Here is a 25,344-nt window from a genome sequence, read left to right as displayed (position 1 = left end):
CAGTGTTTGCTTGTAAAACTGAATCCAGTCATTGTGTTTGTAGTTTGGCTTTCTGCCTGCTATTAAAGTACAGAGCAAACTTCAGCCAGTTACTCCCTATGGTTCTGTGTTCTCCGCAAAGAGCAGGGAAAGGAAAGGGGAAAACCCAAAGGGTGACTGAGTTCATTTACATACAGAGCCAGAGGGCAGCTGTGTGCTGCCTCGTCATCACATGACTCTGTGGAGAATCCTGATATTCCGTTTACTGGAATAGGAGACAGCCTGAAAAAACCCAGAACATAAAAACTGGTCTCTCTCTTTATGGTTCTCGGGTTAGCATTAGCAGCTGAATAACGCACTTCTACTGTGTAACAAATATAGGTGAAAAAATACAAGGTTTTATATTTCTCCATCTTTTCAAAGTTTCGTGTATAAAGAAAGAGCTATAAGGGAGAGGGCACAAGGCAGGACGATGGTACTGCTGGTTGGTCCAACCCGACTCTGCCCACTGAGCTGTCCTGGAGGGGCCCCATGTCAGCAGGCTACCATCTGGATTTGTGGGTAAGATCTGCAGGGCTCACCCCTTCTACCTGGAGTGACAGAAAATATGATTCAGTCCGTTCAGTGTAACTCCAAACAACCCATGATGACACTCGACAAAACTTGGCTGAGTGCGCATTAGAAAGGATTTTTCTTCATTAAGTGTGAGGGGATCCAGAAGGACGCAATGGCATCAGCCACCCTGGGTCCCCACAGGAATAAAGTATTTAGAGTCATTCCCCTGAGTTAAACTAAGGACCCCCTAATTTGGGGAAAGGACAGAAAGGGAGGATGGGCTGCGCAGCTGCCGCTCCAAATCCGCTCCCTCACCGAGGCGGCACCACGTGGAGCGGAAATGAGGGGTGTGGAGATGATGCCCCAGGCGTGGTGACGCCATGCCGCCCTGGTGACATGGCAGCCTCTGTATCTCTTGCTGCCCTGATTTTATTTAATTCTGGTCTGGCCCATCGGGCTAGAGCCAAATTAACCTTTTCCTTAGACTTCCTTTTCTTTAAATGGAAGAGATTTGAGGGTTTAATTGAATAAATATCAGTAAATTTTGAGTTTTTTATTAGCGAAGAGCAAAGAGCCCTGCTACCTTTCTGCTACTTTGCTAGGTGCTAAGAGAAAATCAGAACATCAGAGACAGATTTTGGCCACCAGGAGCCTATGGTCTTCTTTTGGATAGAAACCCTAAAACGCAGCAAACTGTCAGCTAGCAGTAGAATGTGGACAAAAAGCAAAAAACCCAGCTTCCTGCTTGGATGTTTTATGGAGATGGTACATTAAACCAGATGTGCAGAAATGAAGAAATGGTTGACAAATTTCCCAAAGCTACCGTGGAGTGCTGTAGGGTTGGTGCATCTGGATGCCCAGGAAGGATAACAAGATGAGTTTAAAAGGCCAAAGTGAAGCAATCAAAAACAGGAATTCTGACTACGTTTCTGGTCGGACATACAAGGAACTTGGAAGTCGTCACTCGCATTTTCACAACAAGAGAAAAGCTGAAGAAACAAAATCAACAACTCTTTTAGATCCAACAGAGAATTGAAGTCATAGGGCATATACCACTGCCCCCAAAATTAGAGAGACAGAGAGGAAGGTGTAGAGACTCGCAGAAGCCCTGGAGCAAAAACATCCACTGGAACCAGAGCTGGGGTAGAAAAACCGTAACTGTAGTAGACAGACAGACTGCTGTGGGGACTCAGTGCTTGCGAGTTAAAGACTCCAGGGCCCCTTCGTGGGTGCAGTTTTGTGAGGTTACCTCCCGGAGTCCTGCCAGGTGCTCACAGTGAAGATCAGAGAAAATTCCCCTCAGGCCCCTGGCATGGAGGGGGAAAGAAACCATTTTGAAAGGCGCGGGGGCACTCTGTACTTCTTAACAAGTCCTGCCCTCCGGAAACGATTTAACCAGAGCCTCGCCTGCTGGGGTCTTATCAGAGCCCAGCAGACCTGGCGGGGAAGGGAGATACCCAGCTCCAGGTTCCTCCAGTCTTCCTGTCTCACCTGAGGGGGACAGGAAGCTGAGAAGCCGTTGTGAAGGTCCCAGTCCAGAGGCTCAGGCTTACTAACAGGCTGAGCCCTAAACATAGGCTCTAGAACATTTTCCCTAACCCCACACCTCACCACTACCTCAGGGCTCCTGTACAATGTCAGAGGAATAAAACTGAAAGAGCCACACATCTCAGACCTCATTTAAGAAGCAGCCTTGGGACCTCCCTGGTGGTCCAGTGGTTAAGAATCTGCCTTCCAATGCAGGGGACGCAGGTTTGATCCCTGGTCGGGGAACTAAGATCACACATGCCACGGGGCAACTAAGCCCGCGTGCCACAACTGGAGAGCCCACGTGCTGCAACTACAGAGCCCACGCGCTGTGGCGCCCACACGCCGCAACTACTGAGCCTGTGTGCTCTGGAGCCTGTGCACTGCAACTAGAGGGAAGCCCACACACCACAACCAGGAGCCCACGTGCTGCAACAAAAGGTCCCGCCTGCCACAACTAAAACCCAACACAGCCATAATTGAATGAGTGAATGAGTGAATGAACGAATATTTATTTATTTATTTATTTTTTAAAGAAGAAAAGGAAGCCTCTAGGGAAATGCAAAGACAACAAGGCAGACAAAAACAGCGACACCAGAGAAGGTTTTTGCTTACGACGAGTACAGCTACAGCAAGCAGTAAAGATAGTGTAGCTCCTCATCAGGTAAACATAAAGTCTCACGCTGAAGGCCTGCACTCCTCAGTTCCTTTGACCCAGGACATCATGTCTGGCTTTCAACAAAAAATTGCAAGGCGTTCTAAAAGGCAAAAATCATAGTTTGAAGAAAAACAGAGCAAGCATTAGGACCAGACATAGATGTGGCAGAAATGTTGGAATTAATCAGACTAGGAATGTCAAACAGCTGTGATTAGTATGCTGGGGGCTGTAAAGGAGAAGGTGGACAGCATGCAGGAACAGATGGGTAGTGCAAGCCGAGAGATGGAAACTCTAAGAAAGAATCAAAAGGAGGTGCTAGAGATCAGAAGCACTGTGACAGAATGAAGCATGCCTTTGGTGGGCTCATCAGCCAGCTGAAGGTGGCCAAGGAAGCAATCCATGAGCTGGAAGAAACGTCAGTAGAACTTCCAAAACTGAAATGCAAAGAGAAAAAAGGAATGATGCAAAGGGAATATAATATTCAAGAACTGTGGGACAGTGACAAAAGGTGTTAAGGTACAGGTGATGAGAACACCAGAGAAGAAAGACAGAAAGGAAAGAAATATTTGAACCAATGTAATGACTGAGAGTTTTCCAAAATTAGGATAGGCAACCAACTACGGATCCAGGAAGCTCAGAGAACATCAAGCAAGATAAATAAAAACAAAATCTATACCTAGGCATATCATATTCAAATGCAGAAAATCAAAGAAAAAAATCTTGAAAGAGTTCAGAGGGGTAACAATACTTCACCTATAGAGAAGTAAGGATAAGAATTGCATCAGACTCCTTAGAAATTACGCAAGCAGGAAGAGGGTATAGTGAATTGTTTAAAGTATTGAAAGGAAAAAACACCAATTTCAAATCCTAATCTAACAAAAGTATCCTTCAAAAATAAGAAAAACATAAACACTAACTCAGAGAAGCAAAATCTTAGGGAATTTGTTTACATTAGAGCTGCCTTGCCAGAAATGTTAGAAGAAATTCTTCAGAAAGAAGGAAAATTATATAGGTCAGATACTAAGATCTACATAAATAAAGTAAGAGTATTAGAGAAGGAATAAAGGTTCAATAAAATATATTTCGTATTCTTAATTCATCTAACCGTTAACAGTTTGTTCAAAACAATAACAGAAAACACGTATTCGGTGATTTTCGCTTGTACGTAAGTGAAATGAATGACAGCAATGCTATAAAGGACAGGAGGGTGGAACTGGAAACACTTCGTTATAGGGTATGTGCACCACCCATAAACCAATACCGTGTTATTTGAAAGTAGATTGAATGAGTTGGAAATGTATATTGCAGACTCCAGGGTAACCACTGAAGTTTAAGAAGGAAGTATAATTAATATGCTAAAAGAAGAGAAAAATGAAATACCCAATTAAAACCACAGAAGGCAGAAAGAGTATAGACAATAATAGGAACAAAGAACAAGAGCAGCAAATAGAAAACATAACAACTATGGTAGATATTGATCCTGTACAGTAGTCACTTTAAACATCAATGGTCTGGGACTTCCCTGGCGGTCCAGTGGTTAAGACTTCGCCTTCCAATGCAGGGGGTGCGGGTTCGATCTCTGGGCAGGGAGCTAAGATCCCACATGCCTCACAGCCAAAAAACCAAAATGTAAAACAGAAGCAATGTTGTAACAAATTCAATAAAGACTTTAAAAAAAAAGGTCCACATTAAAAAAAAAATCTAAAACAAAACAAATCAATGGTCTGAATTCACCAGTTAAAAGACAGAGACTGACAGAGTGGGAAAAAAATAAGATATATGTTGTCTATAAGAAACCCACTTTAAATATAAAGACAGATTTAAAGTAAAAGGATGGCACTGTTGGTGGGAATGTAAATTGGTGCAGCCACTATGGAAGCAGCATGGAGGCTCCTCAAAAAATTAAAGATAGAAATACCATGCGATCCAGCAATTGTACTTCTGAAGAAAACAAAAACATTAATTTGAAAAGGTATGTGCACCCCAGTGTTCATTGCAGCATTATTTACAAAAGCTAAGACATGGAAGCAACATAAATGTCCATCAATGGATGAATGGATAAAGAAGACGGGTTTGTGTGGGAGTGTGTGTGTGTGTGTTCCGCACAAAATGGAATACTATTCAGCCATGAGAAAAAGAGGAAATCCTGCCATTTGTGAATACACGGGTGGACCTTTCAGACACTATGCTAAATCAAGTCAGACAAAGCAAGATAAATACCATACGATTTCACTTATATATGGAATTTAAAAAGAACAACAACAAAACAAGCTCATAGAACAGATTGGTGGTTACCAGAGGCAGGAGGTGGGAATGGGAGAAAAGGATGGGGAGGGTTAAAATGTACAGACTTCCAGTTATAAAGTAAATGAGTCCTGGAGGTGTAATGTTTGGCATGGTGGCTACAGTTAATAACACTCTGCACATTTGAAAATTGCTACAAGAGTAGATCATAAAGTTCTTGTCACAAGAAAAAAATTCTGTAACTATGTATGGTGACCGATGTTAACTAGACTGATTGTGGTGATGATTTTGCAGTGTATATAAATATCTAATCATGTCACACACCTGAAACTAACATAACGTTATATGTCAGTTATACCTCAATTTTCAAAAAAGTAAATGAATACAAAGAGCTAATGCTTTTGAGTAGCTATGTTAATTTCAGACAAAACAGATTTCAAATTGAGGAAAATTATCAGAGATAAAGAGGAGCATCACGTAATTTATAAAGAGATCAGTTCTGCAAGAAGACATAACACTTCCTAAAAACCAAAATGTGTAAGGCAAAAACTGATGGAACTGCAAGGGGGAAGAGAGGAATTCGTTGTTACAGAGTTGCTGCAACTTAAATACCTGAGTGATACTCAAGAGAAAGCTCCAGGACCTTTGATGGGAGGGAGCATGGGCCAGTGACGGAGTGAGAGAAGGCCTGTGTTTCCAATGGGCAGTTCTGAAAGCAGCTTGAGGGATGAGCTAGAGGTGGGCGGAGACCAATTGGGAAGGCTGTTGTGTGGGACGCCTTGGGGCTGGTATTTAAGTTGGCAGTACCCCATCAGGGTTGTTTGGATGAGGAAGAGGAAGGGGTCTAAGACGATTCCCAGATTCTGCGTGGACATCGGCGTGTTGGTGGGACTGTTACGCAAGATAGGAAATACTGAGGCCAGAGAAGACTTCTCGTTCCATTTTGACAGGTTCATTTGAAATCCACGTGGTCTAGTCAGTTGTTAGTCAGAGTCGAATGCACATGAAGTATCCACACTGGAGATGCAGATCAGCAGGTCGGGCCGGAGCTGAGGGGCACGTGGGTGTGGCAGTTATGTGGAGTGAGGCTTGTGGGGAAACGTGCAGAGAGGGGAGGGAGAGGAAGGAATGAAGGACCTTCAGAGGTGCCAGAGCAGGCGGTGGCCGTCCAGCAGCCACGGGAAAGAAAATGGTCAACAGAGAGAGGAAATAAGGAAGTACCCCTTTAGTTAGGGGTCATTGTGACTGGAGGTGTTTCAGTGGATGCCTTGGGGGAAACTGTACTACTGAAGGTTGAGGCAAACAATTATTCTTTCAAGGAGCTTGGCTAAGAAGAGACCTAAGAAGTGGATGGTGCCTAGCAGAAATCACAGTAAAAAAAGGCTTTTTTCTTTCCTTTAACTGGGAGAACCATGGACGTTTTTCCCCTGGAGGCAAGAAAACTGGATAGGAAGGGATTGAAGATAGAGAAGAGGCAGAGTTAAGAGAGAAGGTTGGAGACAGAGCCGCATTGAGGGCTTTAGTCTTGGACGAGGGTACCGTCTCTTTTCCAAGTCAGGAGGAGGGGGGATAGGAGGGGTGTACTTTCTGAGAACAGATGCTGTATTTTACCGATCTTTGTATCTCCATCAGCTATGACAGTGCTTGGAACACGATTGGTGTAAAAGTAATATTTGCTTAATGAATGGGTGGATTGGTTGGGTCTGGAGTTTGTAAGTGTTGGCATTTCAAACCAAGCTTCATCCCCCTGAGATTGTGTGCAGTGCTTTTGCTAAGAGAAAGGGCTTGGGGTTGTGGGGTGAGAAGCTTGAGGGAAACGGTAAAGCCCAATAGAGCCTGTGGGGGATTTGCAAAGGGAGCTGACAAGACATAAAAGGAGGTAATTTTGCTACATTGTCTCACTGTGTGACTTTTCTCTAGCACAGTCCAGATGTAAGGACAGAAACAGTAACAAAGGTGAGGGCTGGGCGGGGGACTTTGCAGGGAGGAGCAGGGGCTGAGGACATCCAGCAGAAGTGACTGTCGGAGTCCAGGCAAAGTGAGGAGAGGGTGGCACCAGAAGCAGGCGCTCTGGGGTGGGTGAGCGGCCTCGAGGGTTCTGAGAACGGGGGCGGGCCTGCAGAGGCGAGGCTCTAGCGCCGAGGCGCGGGTGCTTTGACAGCAGGCTTTTAGGTGGTCGTGTGCCTGGCAGTACTTGAGAATGAAAGACTGGATCAGGTGTAAGAATAAAGGTGGGACTACTGGGCATATACCCTGAGAAAACCGTAGTTCAAAAAGAGTCATGTACCACGGTGTTCACTGCAGCTCTGTTTACAATAGCCAGGACGTGGAAGCAACGCAGGTGTCTGTCCATTGACAGACGAATGGATAAAGAGGATGTGGCACATATATACAATGGAATATTACTCAGCCATAAAAAGGAACGAAACTGAGTTATTTGTAGTGAGGTGGATGGACCTAGAGTCTGTCATACAGAGTGAAGTAAGTCAGAAAGAGACAAACAAATACCGTATGCTAACACATATATATGGAATCTAAAAAAAAAAAAAAAAAAGGTTATGCAGAACCTAGGGGCGGGACAGGAGTAAAGACACAGATGTAGAGAATGGACTTGAGGACACGGGGAGGGGGAAGGGTAAGCTGGGACGAAGTGAGAGAGTGGCATGGACTTATATATACTACCAAATGTAAAATAGCTAGCTAGTGGGAAGCAGCCGCATAACACAGGGAGATCAGCTCGGTGCTTTGTGACCATCTAGAGGGGTGGGATAGGGAGGGTGGGAGGGAGACGCAAGAGGGAGGGAATATGGGGATATATGTATATGTACAGCTGATTCACTTTGTTATACAGCAGAAACTAACACAACATTGTTAAGCAACTATACTCCAATAAAGATATTAAAAAAAAAAAAAAGAATAAAGGTGGGAAAGTGATTGCAAGGCTGGAAACAGACCTGACCCCAGAGAAGATTGTGAAGTCCTTCCTCACCTCCCTCTGCCACGCTGTGTGGTATCTCACCCCACTTCACCCCTGTCACAGGACAAAGGGTCCAATAGTTGTTGAACTTGTCGATTGATTGAAGAAACTGTGTACACTGAGGCATTACCTCCACTGTATAGTCACCTTTTATAACCGCTAATTATGAAATGACTAATTATGAAATGCAAAGCCATGTTCTGGCTGAACTCCCTGCTTTTTAAAAAATGGATTTCTGCAAGTCTTAAGGGTCAAGGTGCGAGGAGTTCATGGCAGCTCTTTGGAGATCATTCTGATTCCTGCCCTGCAGTCCGGTGAAGTGGGGTTTGGTATTTTAACAGGCAGTAAGGGCCTTTGCTTTCCTCCTAAAGAATCCCTTTTTCCCAAGGGAAGCTGTCTGTTGGTGGTTTGATTGTTTATTCTCAGACCTTGAGCCCAGTTAGGACTGTCTGCCAGCAGCTGCATTTTCCCTCCAGGGTGGGGACCCTGTCCCTGCTAGTGCCCTAGACCAACTTCCTCCTTACCCTGATCCAGCTTCTAAAGGAAGCAGTTAAAAATTCTGTAGGCCTAAGAGAGAGACTGAGAGGGAGAGGAACGCCCGTGTTTTAGGGCCGAGGTAAGAGTAGAGTCAGAAGAATCGTGCAGAATGCGGTGCCCCACACTGACTGCTTCATTCCCCCGGGTCAGCGCTTGACAGCAGGTAAATAGGTCCCGGGAACTTGTTTGGCTCACTGAATGAGGGACTGTGCTGTGCTGAGATAAGGTTTGAATTTTAAACACTTCTATGAATAATATCATAAAAAGGTCATAAGGATAGCTTACGACCACAATTTTCTAATGAAACAGAGCCAGTGAAATTGTTCTCTAGGTTTCTCCTTTGAGAAAGCCAGGCTTCAGCAGAGGGGAAAGTAAATGTTGGCATTACCCAAAAACCATTGTGCTGACTTTTTGTAGTCAAATAGGGAAAAGAAAACAGAGGAGTTATTTAAATTTATTTATAAATTTTTTTTTAAAAAAGTATTCTTAATTAGTATTTCTTACTACAGGATGATTGTTTTGAAAGCTCGCATTCCCAGAAAATGTGTTCAAACACTGTCACGCTTGTGAAGCTACAGGGACGTCTTCTGAGCCTCTGTTAGGCCCCAGCTCTCTCTGCCCCTGCAGCCGGGCGGGCGTCTGCTGCTTCTCACGGCTGAGGCCTGCCGCTGCCGCCTCCTCGGCATCTGGGCCTTCAGAACCAGAGCACCACTCCCAAGACACACCTCTCACCTGCACGGCTTACAGCCACACCTGGACCACTTGCCACAGTCTATGGCAAGTTTCTTCTGGCCTGTCTTTCCCCTCAGGGTCCCTGGAAAGTAGGTACCTTCAAGTCAGCAACCATCTTAGGAAACTTCGTGTCTGGGAAACAGTAGGTATTCATGAAGTAGTTATTAGGTGAATTAACGGGTAATGGAAATTAATTCTGATGAAATTAAATTGACACTTAACGTTTAAATTAATGCTTTTGAAAGAAAACACTACAAACCTATCTTTGTACTGAACTGCGTGAATGATCTCATTTAATCTTCACAGTAACCCTATGAGTTAGAAACGGGCACTACCCCTTTCTAGGACGAGAAGAGCTTGCTCAAGCTGGTGCTGCCAATAGGAGGCGACCTGGGCTCCTGTCACAGTGCTGTTTTTGAAACAATTTTCAAGTATAATAAGCAGGAGAAGTTTTTATAATACCATACTTAAAGTGATTTTTCTTTATGTTAACGTAAGCAACATTCAGAATTAGATGTTTGGCAGTTCTGGAACATTTCAGTAAAAGCTCTGAAATGCAGCAATTTTATCTTATTTTTTCACAGTAATTAAAATTATTAGAAGAAAATGTGTTTATGCATATATGTACAGATGCACATGCGTCACATACATACATCTGATCTTAACTGACAGGAGCCCGTGCATATTGTAGAAACCCCTCTCAAATCAATTACACTCACGTGTTACATTGGTACAAAGAGCCCTCTTATCAAATGCAGGGCTAGAAAGATCTCAACAAGAAACTGAAGCAGTTTTCTTAATTTCTTTAGGAAGAAGATTTCTGTAAGCTTATCATGACTGTCATTTTCTAATGATCAAGGCTATTACAGAGGAATTACGGGGTGGAGTGGGTGGGGTCTCAGATGAGAGTGCGGGTGAGTGCAGGCAAGGGGAGGCTTGGGAGACCTCCTGTGAGTGAGAGGAGGGCCGAGTGGTTGGAGGTGAGCAGGGTCCGGGGTTGGGGAAGGCTCACCTTTCCCTTGGAATGCGCAGGGCTGTTCTTCTCATTTTCACACAGTGGGCAGCAGCATTTTTTGAAATGTAAATCAGATCATGTCTCTCCCCGGCTTAAAAACCTGGAGGCCTGGAGCTGATGAGAGAAGCACAGGGCAGAGATTTTCAAAGTTCCCTGTGTAAAGATAGTAACTGAAGACTTTCCGGGGGAAGGAGATTGGGAGAGAAAAAGGTTTTGTGGAGACAGCACTTCTGCCTTACCAACAGTGACTTTTGTATGAGAACCTGGATTGCTATCCTTTGTTTTATTCGTATATTTTTTGTACCTTCTTTTAAAAATTTATTTTTAATTAAAACTTCTGTATTTTGTGATCATTGTAGATTCAGAAGCCTTCGTAAGAAGTAATACAGAGAAATTCAGTTTCCCCTAAGGGTAACATCTTGCCAAACTACAGTACGGTATAAACCAAGGCTATTGTTATTGATGCAGTCAAGATGTGGGACAGCTCCAGGACCCTCCCGTTTCTTTTAGGGCCATACCCGCTTTCCTTTTACCCCAGTCCCCTCCTTAACCACTGGCAATTGCTAATCTGTTTTCCATTCTTACTATTTCTCATTTCAACAACATTATATAAATTGAATCATATTTCACTCACATGATTCTCTAGAGGGGCAGCCAAGTTGTTGCCTGTGTCGGTATTTCCTTCCTTTTTGCTGCTGAGGGGTCTTCCCCTGTGAGGGTGCACCAGAATTGTTGATCCACCTGTTGAGGGTATCTGGCTCTTGTGAATAAAGCTGTTGTGAACACTGGTATACCAGTTTTTGTGTAAACATATGCATTCATCTCTCTGGGGTGAATACCAGAGTGTAATTATGGGATCTTATAAGTACTTATATGTTTAGTTTTTTTAATAAACTGAAAACTTTTTCAGACTGGCTGGACCATTGTACATTCCCACCAGCAATGCGTGAGGTGGTCCCGTTTCTCCACATCCTCCCCAGTGTATCATGTTATCACTGTTTTTATTTTAGCCATGTGCATAGTGATAGCTAATGTGGTTTAAATGTGCATTTCACTAATGACACTGAACATCTTTTGATGTGCTTGTTTGCCTCTTGGTGAAATGTATTCGTATCTTTTGCCCGTGTTCCAATTGGAATATTTTTACTGTTTACTGTGTAAATGTGTTTACTATTTACTGTTAAGATTTGAGGCTTCATCATATAGTCTAGGACTGCAAATCCTTAATCTCAGTTTCTAGTTTATCTTTTCAGCCTCTTAACACGGTCTTTCACAGAACAAAAATTTTTTGTCTTAATGAAGTCCAAATTACCAGTTTTCCCTTTTCTGAATTGTGCTTTTCATGTCAAGTTTAACAAGTTTTTGCCTAGCCCTAGATTCCAGTTATTTTCTCCTATGTTGTTTTATATTTAATTCAATGATATATTTGGAGTTATTTTTTCTATAAGGTATGACACCTATAGTGGAGGTTGTTTTTTTGCCTATAGATGTCTAATTACTTCAGAACCAGTTGTTGAAAGGCTGTCTTTTCTCCATTGAATTATTTTTGCACCATTGTCAAAAATAACTTGAACATATGTGTGTGGATCTATTCCTGGTTTCTCTGTTCTGTTCACTGAGCTGTGTGTATGTCCCTCTGCCAGTACCATACAATCTTGACTATAGAAGCTCTATAATGTCTTGAAATCAGGTAGATCAGCTGTTAGCACTGCATTTTCCTTTTTCAAAACTACTTCAGCTGTTCTAGATAAACGTTGCCTTTCCACATAACTTTTAGAATAATTTTTGTCTGTTCTTTGAAAAACCTTGCCATGATTTCAATAGGATTTATGTTAAACCCGTATATCAATTTGGGAAGAGTTGACATCATTACTATATGAAGTCTTTTAATCAGTGAACATAGTATGTCTCTGCGTTTGTTTAATACTTCTTTGATTTCTTTCATCAGCATTTTGTAGCTTCAGCATGTAAGTCTTATACATGCTTTGTTAGATTTACACTGAAATATTTCTCTTTTTTTAGCAATTGTAAATAGTATTATATTTTTTAATTTTAGTGTTATTGCTAGTACATAGAAATACAGTTAATTTTTGTATGTTGATTTTGTGCTCTACAGTATTGCTGAACTCATTTATTAGTCCTAGAATTTTTTTGTAAAATCCTTGGGAATTTATATATAGGCAGTCATGTCATCTGCAAGTAGGAACAGTTTGTCTTCCTTTACGATCTGTATGCCTTTTTTTCCTTTCCTTCCCTCATTGCACTGGCTACAACCACTAGTACTATGTTGAAAAAGAGCAGTAAGAGCATACATCCTTGCTTGTTCCTAATCTTAAGGGAAAACTTTTAGTTTTTCCCCATTAAGTATAATGTTACCTATAGTTTTTTTGTTGATGCTCTTTATCAAGTTGAGGAAGTTTCCCTTTATTTCTACTTTTCTGAGACTTTTTATCATGAATGAGTGTTGAATCATTAGATGGTTTTTCTGTATTGATTTATATGATCATGTGATTTTTCTTCTTTAGCATTTAATGTAGTAAATTATACTGATTGATTTTCAAGTATTGAACCAGCTTTGCATCCCTGGAGTAACCTCTGCTTGGTCATGAGATGTATGTATTTGTGTATGTGTGGTGTGTGTGTGTGTGTGTGTGTGTGTGTAAATTTTTTGTTACATATTGCTGAATTCTATTTGCTATTAATTTGTTAAGAATTTTTACAGCTGTATTTATAAAGCATATTGGTCTGTAGTTTTCTTTTTTGTGTGTGTGCTGTGTTTGTTTTGTTTGTAGTATCAGGGTGATTCTAGCTTCATGAAATGATTGAGAAGTGTTCCCTCTTCTCTTTTCTGAAAGATCGTGTAGAATAGGTGTTAATTTGTCTTCATACATTTGGTAGAATTCTCCAGTGAAACTGTCCAGATTTAGAGAGGTATTTTGGGGAGTTTTAAAATTACATTTTCAATTTTCTTACTAGTTATAGGTCTATTCAAATACTTATTTCATACTGTCTGAGTTGTAGTAGTTTGTGTTTTCTCAAGGAATTGGTTCATCTCATTGAATCTGTCACATTTATGTGTGTAGAGTTGTGTGTAGTGTTCCCTTCCTCTCCTTTTGATGTCTGCTGAGTTGTGTGCAGTCCCCTATTTCATTTCTGATACTGGTAAGTTGTGTCTCCTCTGTTTGTCAGTTTTGCCTAAGGGTTTATTAACTTTATTGATTTTGTCCATGAACCAGTTCTTTGTTTTATTGATTTTCTCTTTTTAAAAAATTTCAACGTCATTGATTTCTATTCTTATCTTGATTATTTCCTTTCCTCTGCTTGCTTGGGTTTATTTCGCTCTTCTTTTTGTAAGTCATTGAGGAGGGAGTTTTGATTATTGATTTGAAACTTTACTCATGTATGCATTTAATGCTATAAAATTCCCTCTCAGCACTGCTTTAGCTGCATCTCACCAATTTTGTTGTGTAGTATTTTCATTTTTGTTCAGTAGAGCGTATTTTTCAGTCTCCCTTGAGACTTCCTGTTTAACTCATGGAGTTTTTAGAAGTATGTTATTTAGTTTCCAAATGTTTGGAGATTTTCCTGTTATTTTTCTATTATTAATTAGAAGACGGAAGAAGTAGCTTTTGCCTTAAATTAAAATCCAGTAATCAATATGATAAAGGACAGATGCATGACACATGAAGTATACAGATTAATTAAAATTGATAATTAAGTATATATTGCTTAGATCTGCTGTGCACATTTAACACAAAGAGGGGAAGAATGTAGCTTAAAACATCAACTTTTTACATTATTCTGTTTAACAAAAATGATAAAAAGACTGATTAAAATTATTTTAAGAAACCCATGCCATCCTGTGTATTGAAATATCCATTGCCCAGGTTAAATTTCAAATGCATGCATCCCATAATTTTGATCATTCAGAAATACCAGGCTCCTATCTTCCAGCCCTTGGTTTAGAAATGTTAGCTGGTCATGATCTAATCTAGGGAACTTATAAGTAAACTAGTGGTATAAGTAGTTCCCTATTTATTATCTTTTCTCTCTGCTTTGCTTTGATGTTCTCCCACTCTGTCCTTGGGATCATTATTTTATTGTCCTGAAGCACAGATTTCAGAAGACATTGTATATACACTCTTAAGGAACAAAACTAGAAAATGAATCCAGCCATAGCACTCCATTATGTAAAATAACCATTCCGGGATAAGAAAGACTTGCTGAAGGAATTGAGAAAAATTCATTCCAACATGTGTCCGTTGATGCCTACTATGTGCCTAGCACTTAGTGCATTCCAAATGAGGTGAAAAAAATAGAAGGTGTCATTCCAGTCCCTCACATCACTAAAATCTCATTGGGGGTACATCCTACAGAAGGAACTGGGGAGATAGGTGCTTGCCTATAGTGATGTGGTCTAGTAATTGGTTCATGAACAGTTTAGTAACACGATAAGAATGTTTTTTTTAAATTTTGTACCCCTGGCAGCTAGAGTATAATAGGGCTCAGATCCTGTCCTATACACACTGTGTTTGCATGGAGGTGACAATGGCTGGGATTGGGGGTCAGTGCATGTGCACTCTTTGGACTGTATGTGGTCCCGTGAAGGGAGACCTTTGGTGTTCTGTATATAGCCTGTCTCCTCTCAGTGGACAATGAGGCATTCTCGAGGGGTTGGGTGTCAAGGTACTCTGTGTATGTGAGTTTTTACTACATTTGGTGAAAGTCACAGTAGTGTGGAGAGAACATGACCCCGTCACTTAGAGCAAAGCAGCAATCAGGCACAGTTCTCATCTATCAAGTAAGAACATAACAGCGCCCTCTCCACCTTGATAGGGTTGTTATGAGAACTAATAGAGGAATAGAAGCAAAAATCTTAGACAAGCAGAGATGGCTCAGCATGTTCATGAGTTTCACGTGACCACATCCTAAAGCTCCCTGAAGGCCCCACCCGCTCCTGCTGCATTGTGTGTTGTCAGCCAGGGACAGCTTTTGTCTCTGCTGGGCCAGAGGGGACAGCTAATGAAAACAAACCCCTAGGCCTAGTGACCTCAACTGTGATCTGGGGGCAGGCTGACATCAGATGGGTTCCGAGGGAGCTGCGTGTGTGTGTGTCTCTGAGTCTGGTTCATTCTGCATGATGCTTGTCCCACATGGATTCCCAGCCTGCCTCCACCACTCTGCCCCGACTGGCCTTTGTCCTGGGGAGATACTGGGTATAATCTCGTGCTCTAAGTGCAGGATGAGCAGCCTCCCAAGCCAGAACTGTCATCTGGGACCTAGATATTTGGGCTGAAAAATCCTGGCTTTTGTTTTCTGGAACACATGTGTGTTACATAGCATATCTGGCCTTCGCATTACTTGAAGCACGAAGTCCTCTGGTTAGACATAAACAAATAATGTCCACACTACATGTTGTAATTTAAACCTGTAGGTGAGTGTTTGGGACTAGAAATCACAGGTGGTAGGAATAAAGCTTATTAATTTTAAGTTAGAGTGTTTGCATGTCCCCGACTTTGCTACCTGTTAGTCTCTCAACCCAAAGTACACACCCTAAAGTATGAATGGGTTGTTTCCCAAAAGTTCCTTTCTTAGAACTTGGACTGCATTTGCCCAAAGAACAGTAATAGAAATCATGGCTCCATTCCCAGGCCAGCTCCCAAAAGTCTATTTTACCCTAATGCATTCTAACGTTTTACTGATGATGGAACTTGAGCTCCCCTTACCCACATTTATAACATTATTTCTCTGAGAAAAAGAACTTTGAATCCAAATTCAGACACTATGGACATAAGTCCATGGGAGTGGGGAGAAAAAGAGGGGAAGGAGAGAATCTGGTATCTGAAGGCTGGCATGTCTTACTAAATTGGAGAAACATTTCTGAACACTGAGACAGGTCTTTTATGCCTTCTCTGAGAGGATACCTGTCCAGGCCAGCACTGCTTCTCTGTTCTGAGCTGGTAACAAAAGGGCAGTCTCAGGGAGATGGCAAATGGGAAATGGTGAGGAATAATATCTAAATATTGTCTAAATAATGGCAGATCTGTACATTTGTTTGGTTATTTCCTAAACTGGAGGCAGCTGAGAAACTGGTTGTACAATCTTTGATGTATATGTTTCTCATTTAAAGCATGTTGACTGCATCATTGTCACCATATTAATTTGTAAATAATGGAAGGCGGAACAAACATTGGCTTACTAACACTTCCATGTAGCCTGGACGCCACACTACATGACTGTCTTTCAGATTCTTAATTTAGCTTGCTGGCCAGCATTGTGTATAGGTACACTTGTTTGAAGATATGAACCTTTGGTGTATTCCTAGAGACACCTAAGGTCTCTTTAGATATGTACCAAACTTTTGAATTCTTTAGTTGGTTTAAAGAAGCCTGTTTTATACTTTACTTTGATGCTTCTGTTGCTGTGTTGGTACATTTCTAATGCTCTTAAAAACAGAGATCTTTAACTTTGACACAAATATTCATATCATGCAAATGTAAAAATTATATTTTGAGCCTTTACGTAGCTCCAATTGAACACAAAATATTTTTCCCCCAAAGAGGAAAAGTTCCACAGTGTCTTAATTCCAGTAAGATACTAGTAAATAGTGAGCAAATTAGGGCTACACTCAGAACTTGTGGATAATTGTTGTCTTTTCAAACCCAGTTCTGGATAAGTACAAGCTCTGCTGTTTTTAAACCTAAAGAAGGGTTTGAATTCCACATTAACCTTGTAACAAGCCAGTGAAGTATGCACTGGTGTATCTTTGTGCAGTATCTGACCCATATCTATAGATTCTAATATCCTTTGTGGTTGCTGGTGATGTGGTTTGTTTTAGGCTTTGAGGAATGTTTGCTCTTGTTTATTTCTCTAGTCTGGCACTAGTTTACTCTGGAGTGTTCCTTTAAACAATTAGCTGTATAACGTAAAAGGAAAATAAAAGCAGTTTGGGCATAAAGAGGTGAAAAAAGTCAGCTGTATGAATAGTGGACATTTTAAAATTATACAGTTTTTTGGAATAATAACAATTCAGTAGTGAAAAATGTGTTGCATTTAACTACCTATACCTATATTCTAGTGTGCCGTCTGACTAAAACTGCGTATTATTTTTTTAAATCAATTTTACTCTACCTGGTTGTGACTGTCTGACTTAACTTGGCTGTATGCATTCCATTGGAAACAGTTGTTTTGCACAGCCCAGTTGACCTGAGCCCATTCTTCTTCCTGAGCTTTGGGACCCCATGAGCCATCATCTGGTCGTCCGGCGCCTCTGCTTCCCCATCTATAAAATGTCTGTGGTGGCGTAGAGAAACAATTATGTGTTCTTCTAAGGCAGGGTGATCTGACAACTGGTGAGATTTTCTATCTTCTACGCAGTGGTAGTGGAGAAGACAGGGGTCGCAGTACGGGTTGACACAGAAGCATCCCCTGTGCTTGTTTGGAGGCGGTTTAAAGATGAAGCTGGGCGGCAGCAGTATATAGTGTTGCATTCATGGGACCTTGTTGCTCCCTTTGTGAAGAAATGAAGTGAAGTAAAATACGAAAGAAGTCTTCATAGCAAAAACTATATGGTAGCATCTTATATCTTCCATCTGGGACCCAAATCCAAGTTTTCTCTTTCAGATCAGGTTGACTTTACCAAACACAGAAACTGTGGTTCTTGATTTTATGTAGCCAACTTCTGAAGAATAACATTTAATATAATGTTATTTGTTTAAAAGTGAAATGCTTATTCCCTCTGGGGAAAATAGACACAGATATAACTCTCAAAGTGGTAAAATTTCCTTGCTTATGTTGATAGGCCACACCTGATAAAATTGCAGACGATCTTATCAAAAGTGGTCATTCTTGTTGAGTGCACTAAAGAGCATTTCACCATTTCTCCTGGTATTAACACTCTTTCTTGGACTCTGACGTGCATATGTCAGTGTGAAACTGGACATTTGTTCAACTCTCCTGGTAGGAACTGTTGCTCTTTTACCTTGTTGGGTATTGTTGCAATCTTGACTGTCATTTCCAAATCTATCTTTTCACATTTAGTACTGGTGAGCCAAGGGGAAGACCTCTCCACTGGTTGTGCAGATTCTTGGGGCCCAGCGTCTTTTCTAGAAGACTTCAAGTTAGCCACTCAGAGTTCCGTTTCTGTGTCTTTAGGGGCCAGGCAACCACGCTTATTCTTTTTTTCTCATCCAACTTGCAGCTCTTCTTGCATTTAGCAGTTCGCTTGGGATTCTCTCTTCCCTGAAAAGCCTTCCAATTTCAGCCAAAGAGTTCACACTATATAGGCATTTTGCCAAAAATCTGGGTTTGCTCAGGGACAAATGTTCAAGAAGCCCAGTGTAATTGCTTTTACATATTCCACCAGAATTACAGAATTACACAGAATATTCATATGCCTGTCTGCCTATTAATGATTTTTTTCTTCTTTCTACTTTTCTGATTTTCCCAAGTTATCTATACGGACCGTTTATGATTTTCGTAATCAGATAAAATGACTTTTTTTCTTCCTGCTCTCCTGTCCTGCCTTTATGTGTGTCTTGGGGTAATCTATCCATTCTTAAGTCTACAGTAGCTCCACATTTTTCCACTTGAAGAGTTAGTATTTGCATGTGTTTTCTTCTGAAGAAATAAGCATTTCACTTTAAATAGTCACTCTGGACTCTACTGTAAAATGAAACAGCCAATTCTTTTGTGTCCGGAGCGTGTCCTTTCTAGGTCTTGTGTTAGATCCACTTAAGGCAGAGTCAGTTCAGACCTAGTTTCTATTCCTGGCTTTGTAACCTTCGTATATCAACCTGTCTCCACCCCCGTTTCCTCACCTTTAAGTTTGTGACCCTAACAGCACCTCCTTTATAAGGTGAAGCGTGCAGGGTGCCTGGCACGGTGCCGGCTGGGGGCCAGTGCTGCATAAAACCTTCGCACTCGGCGGCTTGAACCGTTCATGTGCTCAGGTCCCCCCTTGAGGTGGCCCCAGGCGGCACGATCAGGGCCTATGAAGTGTTGGTGTACCTGCATGGCTGCGTATCAGATATAAGTGTTTCTGAGTTCCAGTGTGGTGTTTGTTTTGTAGTTTCCACTTGGAGCGTCCAAGCAGAATTACTGTCTCACATCTCGACCTGAGTCCCTACTTTTATCTTTTAACTTTTATACTAGCTTTAAAAGTGATTTTTCTACCACTGTTTAATTTGGTATCTTAGATATAATATAGAAGAATGATTTTCATAACTTTAAATATTGAAAAAGTTACCTAATTATCCCACTATTATATTAAAACTATTTCATTTTTTTCATTTTTTTCATTTTCACCTAGTCTTTACTCATTTGTATCTTTTTTACTGTTGCAATTAAATTAACCATGCCATATTACATTTTTTACTTAATATTTCATTAAGCATTTATTGTATGATTCTGTAGTCTTTATATACAGTTTTAATACTTGTATTCCTTCATGTGGCTATCCCATAGATTATTGTTTAACCTCCTGTTAATATATTAAGGTTTTAGTATTAAATGTTACTAAAAGGAGAATAAAATTTCAAATAGGAAATTCTTTTTTCCATTTGGCTGAAAATTATATAAGCAGTATATACCAGAATATTATTGATAAGGATCTGATATTTGTACTCAGATTTATTTTTTTCTGTCTTGAAACTTTTTTCCCCTTCTAATATTGAATGATTTCCTTCTCTGAGTTTTCACATCCATGCACAGGTACAAATCTATTTTCTTTTCCTCCTTGCTGGCTAATATGCAGTTTTAAGTGGGTAGTCATAGAATTGTAGGACTAGAAGAGACTTGTGGAGTCCGGCTTCTTGCCTCCAGACAGGGTGACGGTTGCTTGAGGCAGATGAATATCTTTTTTATATCTTGAAAATCTCCTGGGAAAGAGATGTCAGAGCTCTCTGGAGCCATTGTTACATATTTTAAATCATTTTTCTGCTTTTTTACATTTATCTTAGATCATATTCACTACAGTTTAAGCCACTATCACTTAGTAATAAATTGAGCACCTGCTACATGCAAGACCCAAATATTATGTGCTGAGAAATATATAAATTAAAGTTGCAGCTCTGAAGGGCCCTGCAAGCCATGTTTGGAAATTGAATGGGCTCAAATACCCCAGTAAGGACAGTGGACTTTATTCTGTGTATTGGAGCCATCAAGGATATATTAGTGTAGATGTGACACTATGGAAGTCGTATTTTAATCTGTGGTTCTGGGCAGACAGGTTTCATTTATCACTCACTCAGCAAATATTTGTACGACCTGATTTTATTGATATATACATGGATATATATAAAGGGAAGACAGAATTTCTTTTCTCCCTCAAAGATTTTAAACACATGACTACATAAATAATTGAAGTGTAAGGCACTGAGTTCCATGCAGGTAATATAGACAGAACAGAGACTGCATTTACTGGTTACAATTAACTCTTGATGGCAGGCTTCCTGGAGAAGGTGGGGATTAAGCTGTTTGGGAGGATAGGCAGTATGTCTAAAGAATGTGAATTCTGAACTCTGCCATTGCTTCCTACCTAGGAAAAGATTTTCATGCAGATTCCAAATGCCTAGGTGCTCAGAGAAATGAGGATGTCTGGTAGAAAAGGGCTGGAAATTGGTAAGCTAAGTTACAGTCATCACTTTGCCATTAGTAGACTCTTTGTGTGACCTTTGGACAATTCGCTAGCTTCCTTGGAACTTTTGTTTTCTTATTTACAGAATGACTAGCTCAAACCTGATGATTTTTAAGTCATTTTCTAGCTCTACTGAAGTTCTGTATGCAAAGTATAGTGGTTAAGAGAACAAATCTGACGCTAAACTGCCTTGTGTCCCAGATGAACCATTTCCCATCTCCTTGATGAGGCTCATTACTCTGCCTCTGTTTCCTCATCTGTAAAATGGGGGTCCTCATAATACACTCTCACAGAAGGTTGGTATGAAGATGGAGAGTGCTTAGAGTAGTACTTGGCACAGACTAAGTGCTTAGTAAATATCAGCTAGTTTTGGAGTGAAGTCAGGGAAGATGGCAGAGCAGGAAGCTCCAGGAATGTGTACCTCCACCAAAACAACAACTGAACTTTCAAAAATGTCTGAGGCAACTATTTTGGAACTTTGGGTCTAATAGAACACCTGCAGCATCCAGGGGAGAACCTGATGAAGACGCTGGTAAATTTCAGTTACGTTTTGGTTGAATATAGCTTTCACACTGTAGCGGCTACCATCCCCTACCCCCACTCCCATGAGAGTCAGCTGTCAGGTGAGAAGCATTCCTCCTACAGCTTGCTGGTGCCACGGCAAGCAGTGAGGATTTTGTCCTCCAAAAATGAGGGTTGTGAGTTTTGATTGTTGATTGCTGCTTTTGATCACTGAGGGCGTGACAGAGAGGTCAGCCATTGTTTCATCCCACTGTGGGCTGAGGTGGCTTTCCAGATACGGGAGGATTTAAGAGACAGAACCTTTTTTTTCTTTCCTTTTTTCCCTCCACTCTTGGAATCAGACATTTAAAGAATCCTTTGGTTAGGTCAGTGGCTGTCTGCAGAGATAAATGAAGAGAAACTTTAGTTTCTCATACACAGCAAGAATACACAATTTGCAAAACTAGTTTGGAAGAGTCACCAAAAGATAGCTCGAGCCCTCAACAAACGAAAGTCATTCCTGAGGAGTGGGAAAATTAGATTTCTAGAGTTATGACAGCATAATACTCACAATATCCAGTTCTAAAGAAAAAACATACAAGGAAGCAGGAAAGTATGACTTCTTCACAGGAAATAAGAACTTGACAGAAACCATCCCTGAGGAAGCACACACACTGGAATTATTAATCAGACTCTTTAAATCAACTGTCTTAAAATATGTTCATTGAGCTACAATAGACCATGAACAAAGAATTAAAGGGAATCAGGAAAACAATGTCTGAACAAAATGAAAATATCAGTTAAGAGGTAGAAATTATATAAAAGAACCAAACAGAAATTATGGAGCTGGAAAATACAAAACTGAAATGACAAACTCACCAGAGGAATTAAAGAGCACTTTTGAACTGGCAGGACAGAAGATTAGCAAACTGAAAGGTAAGAAGGTGGAACTTGCACAGTCTGCGGAACAGAGAGAAAAAAGAATGAAGAAAGATGAACAGAGCCTAAGGGACCTGTGAGACACCATCAAGTATAGCAACATACACATTATAGGAATATTGGAAGGAAAAGAGAGAAAGAAAGGGGCAGAGAAACATATTTGAAGGGATAATGACCTAAAACTTTCCAAATCTGAGGAAAGACGTGAATACACATGTTCAAGAGCTCAATGAACTCCAAGCAGGATATACACAGAGAGAGCCACACTAAAACACATTATAGTCAAATTGTCAAAACCCCCAAATAAAGAAGTTTTAAAGCATCAAGAGAGTGACTTATGTACAAGGGATCCTCAATAAGATTGAGAGCTGATTTCTCATCAGAAATAATGGTGCCAGGGGCAGTGAGATGACATTTTTAAAGTCCTGGAAGAAAAAAACTGTCTTTCAGGTATATCCTGAAAGATAGTATATCCAGTAAAATTATCTTTTAAGAATGAAGGTGAAATTGAGACATTTCCAAATAAACAAAAGCTGAGGGTGTTCATTACCAGTAGACTTGCACTGTAACAAATGCTAAAGTGGCTCCTTCAGGCTGTTATAAAAGGATACTTGGGCTTCCCTGGTGGTGCAGTGGTTGAGAATCTGCCTGCCAATGCAGGGGACACGGGTTCAAGCCCTGGTCTGGGAAGATCCCACATGCCGCGGAGCGACTAGGCCCGTGAGCCACAATTGCTGAGCCTGCGCGTCTGGAGCCTGTGCTCCACAACAAGAGAGGCCGCAATAGTAAGAGGCCCGCGCACCGCGATGAAGAGTGGCCCCCGCTTGCCACAACTAGAGAAAGCCCTCGCACAGAAACGAAGACCCAACACAGCCATAAATAAATAAATAAATAAAATTTTTTTAAAAAAAGGATACTTAACAGCATCTTGAAACCATAAGAAGAGATGAACACTGGTAAAGGTAACTACATAGGTAAATATAAAAGCCAGTATTATTGTATTATTGAAACTAATTTAAGATTATTCAGACCAGGTTGTTACATGTTTAAGATGCTAATTGTCATTTCCAAAGTAACTACTAAGAAAATTAAAAAGCACAGAACAGGAAAGAAGAGAATTAAAATGATACACTCCAAAAAAATCAACTGAATATTTAAAAAGCAGTAATGGAGGAAATAAAGAATAAAAAAAATAAAAAATCATTCACATAAAAAGAAGAATGAAAAAATGTTAGGAAAACAGTTGATAAATGCCGGAAGCAAATCCATCTTTATCAGCAATCACATTAAATGTAAATGAATGAAACTCAGCTATTAAAAGGTAGAGATTGGCAGTCTGAATTTTTTTAAAAAAAGGATCCATCTATATACTGTCTACCAGAGACTCAACTTAGATATAAAAACACAACGGAATTGAAAGTAAAAGGGTGGAATAAGATATTCCATGCAAATAGTAATCAAATGAGAGTGTGGGTGGCTATATTACTGTGAGACAATGTCGACTTTAAATCAAACAGGTTACAAGAGATAAGGAGAGACATTATATGTTGATAAAAGTTTCAGTACATCAAGAAGAGATAACGATTATAAACATGTGTGCACCTAAAAAATTGTTCATGGATTGCACAACTGATAATATTAAGATGTCAGTACCACCCATAGCTATCCATAGATTCAGTACAATCCTTATCAAAATCCCACTGGTATTTATTTTTTTATAGAAATAGAAAAAAACATCTTAAAATTCATATGGGCCCTGAATAGCCAAAATAATCCTGAAAAAAAAGACTAAACTTAGAGGACTCACACTTCTTGATTTCAGAATTACTGCAAAGCTATAATAATCAAAACAGTGTGATAATGGCATAAAGGTAGACATATAGACCATGAGTAGAATAGAATATAAAACCCAAGGTAAACCCTTAAATATACAGTCAGTTGAATTTTGACAAAGGTGCCAAAACCATTCATGTGGAAATGATAGTCTTTTCAACAAATGATGCTGGGAAAACTGGATATCCATATGCAAAAGAATGAAGTTAAAATAGTCAAAGAATATGAATAAACGTTTTTTCAAAGAAGACATGCAAGTGCCAGTAAGAGTAATGGGAGTCAGACTACCTCTACTCAAATCTTGGCCCACCACTTATTAGCTGTGTATTCTTAAGCAATTACTGCACTTCTCTGTGTCTCAGGGGGTCTTCTTTGAGGTTAAAGGAGTTAATGAGTTGGAAGGTGTCTGGCACCTAAGAAGCATGAGGAAATGTTGCCTGTGGTTGGTGCTCTCGGTCGCCATCATAAGCTTGGTCACATCAAGGTGCCAGGGTAGGAGTCTGAGCCTTGGTTCCAGTCCTGCCTTTTCACTCATCTGCTATGCAAATCACAGTCTTCACCTCTAAAATGGAGATAATTCTATGTATCCTACTTTTCTCCCAGAGTAGTTATAAGAATCAAATGAGATAATTTAAGGAAAAGTAATTTCTAAAGTATTTGTTTAATTAATGTATAAAACATAAACATTATAATAATAAACATTATTATAATTATTAAGCACTGCTATAATTAACATAACAACAATACATGTTATTATTATGGTTTCCCTCTCCTAATAGACTAAGGTTTTTATTGAGTTAATCCTATTCTTATTTGTATCATTTGGTTTACTAATTTCTTGCATAAAATAAGTGCTCAGTAAATGTACTGGAGAAGAATTTAATTGAAATAGTATAAAATTTGAAATTGTGTAAAATATACTTGAATGTTATTTTGTTTTCCTGAGATGATGCTGCAGCCTCTTTGGAATTAATGTCGATAACCTATTTGGTCTGTTTTGATAAAGATGACTTAGATAATCTTTACCATTGTATTTATAGCTCATCAGAATGATAGTTTACAACCGAAGCGTGCAAATATCTTTAACTATAAATTTTAGGGACTAAGAATTCAATTGATAGATATTATCAACAATAAACTTATAAAAGAAGATATAAACACTTGTACAATTGATTCCTATATTGTTTCCTTTGAAGATCCACTTGGCAAAT

General features: G+C 40.2%; 1 protein-coding gene across 2 annotated transcripts in view; it reads left to right on the top strand.

Moving 5' to 3' along the window:
- The window catches only part of SPIDR (scaffold protein involved in DNA repair), a 358,082-nt gene that overhangs the window by 207,651 nt on the left and 125,087 nt on the right, over positions 1-25,344 (top strand). The window lies entirely within an intron of this gene.

Source organism: Balaenoptera acutorostrata, chromosome 17, assembly GCF_949987535.1.
Source record: "Balaenoptera acutorostrata chromosome 17, mBalAcu1.1, whole genome shotgun sequence".
Classification (NCBI taxonomy): Eukaryota; Metazoa; Chordata; class Mammalia; order Artiodactyla; family Balaenopteridae; genus Balaenoptera; species Balaenoptera acutorostrata.
The sequence above is the reverse complement of the archived record's forward strand: the minus strand, read 5'-3'. Positions and strand labels throughout refer to the sequence as shown.